Raw genomic sequence first — 4,880 nt, 5'->3', positions numbered from 1 at the left:
ACTATTATTTCTTAATCAAATCACCTAGAATAACATCCCATTCTTCCTCATTATTCACTTAGAAAATTCGGCTATTGATGGGCACCAAACCTTTGGTGGTTTTCTTCACTTGTTTTCATGCTACACATCATTAATCACTTCAAAACACTAATATACGTAAAAATCAAACCAATCCAAGATCATTCTCTCTCCATATCCATTTTGACTAGCCATGAATTCACCATGAAAGCATGCTTTTCAACCATGGAAATTAAGGGAAAATGCATAGGAAAAATAATTCATAAACTAAAATCAAGAAATTTTACCTTTTTCCACTTAATTTCCTTGAAAATCCACACTTTTCTCTTGAATTTCTTTCCACCTAGGGTTTGTTCTTCTTTTCCCCTTTGTTTTCTTGCCAAAGCCAACCTTTATGAGAGAGAAATGGTGGTGTGGGCTGATTTTATAGTTAAATAATATAATAATTTAAACTTGCCACATGGCATTCCATAATTGGTCTATTTTTTTAAATTCTTATCTCTTAAGCTTTAAATCTCCAGCACACATTATTCAAGGGTAAAAAATGATGATGGGTGAAGACCTTGCGCTGGAAAATGCTCTGGAGGTGCAAAATTACTGTTTTGCCCTTGAGGTGGCAAAATTACCATATCGCCCCTATACTCTAAATTATACCAGAATTAAAATTTTTCACTTCTAAACCTCAAATCATACTCCAATACTCAAATCATACTCCAATAAGTCAAATGTGGCCAAAAAAATCTTTTCTAAAAATTTCCATTTTGTCCCTAAGTGGCAAATGACCATTTTGCCCCTAAATAGTAAAAATTCCAATTTGACTCCAAATTGATCCTCGAACTCCGAATTACCATTTTGAGTCATCCCTGGACGGTAAAACTCTTAATTTCACCTTAAAATTCCTATTTGAACTAGTTCGAGGCTTAATTGACTTAATGGTACTATTAAGGGCAATATCGTTTTTTAAAGATTTCTCAAACTTCCTAAATATGTAAACATTCTATTGAGCATGTAAAAGATGTCGTAATTATTTTATAGAACAGGGTTTGACAGGATTGTTTGCTTCCTTTGTTAAAGAAAATTTTGAAATCCATGCTTTATACAATCACATTAATCCACTAAGATCCTACTCTAACAGGGTAGACCTGACAAAGGTAAGGGAATAGCTTCTACTTCCCGATCTTGACCTATTGAGTTAGTGCCACAAGGTATCTTTGGAAGAGGACAAGCGAGAGTATTTGCCATGGGATCGCAAGATGTGCCTGCATCTAATGATGTGGTGACAGGTACTCTTTTAATTTGTGGTTTTGAAGCATTGGTCTTATTTGATCCTGACGCTACCCATTCTTTTGTTTCCTTGAATTTTGTGTCAAAGTTGAATAGACCTTGTGAAATAATGGTAGACCTGTTGGTAGTGACCACCCCTCTAGAATAAATTTATACGGCAGAGTTTGTATATAAATTTTGCGTAGTTCAAATTAACCATCAGGAACCATTGGTAGATTTGGTGTTGTTGATGACATAGGGTTATGTTGCAATACGAAGAATGGATTGGTTGTATGATTGTTATGCCAATGTCGATTGTCACTATAAGTATGTAGAATTTTAGATTCTCGGAGAAGTTCCCTTCATTAGTTATGGACATAGGAGTGCATGCAATAAGGTAATATTGGTCGAAGTCGTTAGGGTGCAAATGGGATAGAATTATTTGGCGTGCATGGCAGCCAAGGAAGATGTGTTAATGGAAGAAGAGGTTCCGAATATTAAAAGGGTGCCAATAGTTAACGAATTTGAGGATGTGTTCCTGGAAGAATTGCCAGGGTTGCCCCAAAAAGAGAAGTTAAGTTCCGCATTAATTTGATTCTTGGCACGGAACGAATATCCGAAGTTCCATATCGAATGGCACCAGCAAAGATACGAGTGCTGCGAGAACAATTGCAAGAATTAAGAGAAAAAGGATTTATTCATCCAAGTACTGCGCCCTGGGGAGCTCCAATGTTATTTGTAAAGAAGAAGGATGAAAGTTTAAGGTTATGCGTGGATTACAGGAAGTTGAATAGTGTGACTATTAAGAATAAATACCCACTTCCCAAGATTGATGCTTTATTTGATCAACTGCAAGGGGCGCGATAGTTTTTGAAAATTGACTTACGCTTTGGATATCATCAGTTAAGAATTCGAGATGAGGATATACCAAAGACCGCATTCCGTACGAGGTACGGGCATTTTGAGTTTTTGGTGATGTCCTTTGGTTTAACTAATACTCCTGTCATTTTTATGGATTTAATGAATAGAGTGTTTCGGGTGTATTTGGGTAGATTTATGGTGGTGTTTATCGATGATATCCTAGTGTATTCTCGAAGTCCTGAAGAGCATGCACAACATTTACGAATGGTATTATAAACACTCCGAGAACATGAATTGTATGTGAAATTCTCTAAGTGTGCTTTTTGGTTAGAAAGTGTCAACTTTCTTAGAAATGTAATATCACAGGAAGGGATTAGTGTGGATCCTCAAAAGATTACGTCAATCCAAACTTGGTTAAGATAGAGTACAATTACTGAAGTTCAGAGTTTCCTTGGATTGGTCGAGTATTATCGTCGTTTTGTGTGGGATTTCCCAAAAATCGCAATGCCATTGACGAAGTTGACGCTAAAGGGAGCTAAGTTTGAATGGACTAATGAATGTGAAAATAGTTTCTTAAGACTGAAAGAGTGCTTGATTTTGGCACTAGTCTTAAGTTTACTGAATGGTACTAGAGGTTACGTGGTGTATTGCGATGAATCAAGGGTCGGATTAGGATTTGTGTTGATGCAGAATGGTAGAGTTATTGCGTACGCCTCAAGGCAACTCAAGAAGCATGAGCAAAACTATCCTACTCATGACTAGGAAATGACAGCGATAGTGTTTGCATTAAAGATATGGCGTCATTATTTGTACGGGGAAAGCTTTAAGATATATACTGACCACAAGAGTTTAAAGTATATATTTCAACAACGTGATCTTAATTTAAGGCAATGCTGATGGATGGAATTGCTCAAGGATTACAATTGTACCATTCAATATCACCCCGATAAGGTGAATGTGGTGGCTGATGCTGTGAGTCAGAAGTCTGTGGGAAGCTTGGCATATTTGTCTACTGAACGAAGAAGTATAGTGTGTGAATGGCAAAGTTTAGGCAGTATGGGGATCAAGATTGATATTGGTGGGCTTAATGCCCTTATCGCTCATTTTCGAGTATGACCGATGATCTTGAACCGAATTTCCAATGCTCAAGAATAAGATGAATTTGTAATGAAATTTTAGGATCTGAAAAGCGAGATCAGAAATTTGAGTATGGAGACGAGGGAATATTGAAGTATGGATCCCGAACGTATGTGCCAGATCAAGATAAGTTAAGGGAAGAGATTTTAGAGGAAGCTCATGTTATTACCTATACTGTGCATCCAGGAGCCACCAAGATGTATCACGATCTAAAAATGGTTGATTGGTGGCCAGGCATGAAGAAAGATGTAGCTGAATATGTAGCCAAGTGCCTAACTTGCCATCAAGTCAAGGCTAAACATGGGAAACCCCCAAGTTTGCTACAACCTTTGCCGATTCCCAAATGGAAATGGAAACATGTAGCTATGGATTTCGTGATTAGGTTGCTCTGTATCAGAAAGGGATATGATTCAATTTGGTTAATTGTGGATCGATTGACCAAATCTGCCCACTTCATTCCAGTAAAGAGTAGCTATGGATCAGCTAAATATTCCCAAGTTTACATTGATTGTATTATATGATTGCATGGAGTTCCCATGACCATAGTGTCTGATCGAGGGCCATAGTTTACTAATAAGTTTTGGAGAAGTTTACATGGAGCTTTAGGCACTTGTTTATACTTCAGTACTACATATCGTCCTCAAACGGATGGTGAGTCAGAATGTGTGATACAAACACTTGAGGACATGCTAAGGTCAATTGTGTTGGATTTGGGAACCACGTGGAATGAACAATTATCTTTGGCGGAATTTTCATATAACAATAGCTACCAAGCTAGTATTGGAGTGGCTCCTTTGGAAGCATTATACGGACGGAAGTGCAGATCACCCATTGGATGGTTCGAAGTGGGAGAAAGGAAATTATTAGGTCTTGAGTTGGTGAAGCAAGTAACTGATGTGGTGAGTCTAGTGAGGGATCGTCGTTCTTTGGAGTTCCAGGTGGGTGATTTTGTGTTTCTGAAGGTATCTCCCTTGAAACGAAGTAAAAGATTCGGGAAGAAAGGGAAGCTGAGTCCAAGAGATATTGGGCCTTCTAAAATCTTGGAACGAATTAGGTCCACAACATATCGGCTAGCTTTACCTGTAAAACCCGACCCTATAAATACATGTCATGACATACATGCATTGAGTAGCATGTTATTACGCTAAAAAAAGCACCTTAGAATAAACGAAACCTGATATTGTACCTAACGGTACACTTAAATTGATTTAACCTCGAACTAGTTCAAATAGGAACTGTAGGATGAAATTTAATATTTTATAGTCCAGGAATGACTAAAAATGATTGTTCGGAGTTCGAGGGTTCATTTGGGGTAAAATTAGAAATTTTGATATTCAATGAGCAAAATCGTCATTGCCACCTAAGTTAATAATTTGATCAGGGAGTGAAATTTTTTATCAAGATCAACTATTTGGAGTATAATTTAATGATAGGAAGTGAAAAAGTTTTATTCTGGTGATTTTTGGAGTGTAGGGGCAAAATCGTATTTTTTCCACCCACGGACAAAATCTGAGATTTTGAGAGAATTTAGATCACATTTGACAAATTGGAGAATGGTATGAGTATAAGGGATGAAAAATATGTCTATGGGCAATTTTTCA

This window comes from Theobroma cacao, chromosome 1, assembly GCF_000208745.1.
Source record: "Theobroma cacao cultivar B97-61/B2 chromosome 1, Criollo_cocoa_genome_V2, whole genome shotgun sequence".
NCBI classification, from domain to species: domain Eukaryota; kingdom Viridiplantae; phylum Streptophyta; class Magnoliopsida; order Malvales; family Malvaceae; genus Theobroma; species Theobroma cacao.
This window is presented reverse-complemented; position numbering follows the sequence as displayed.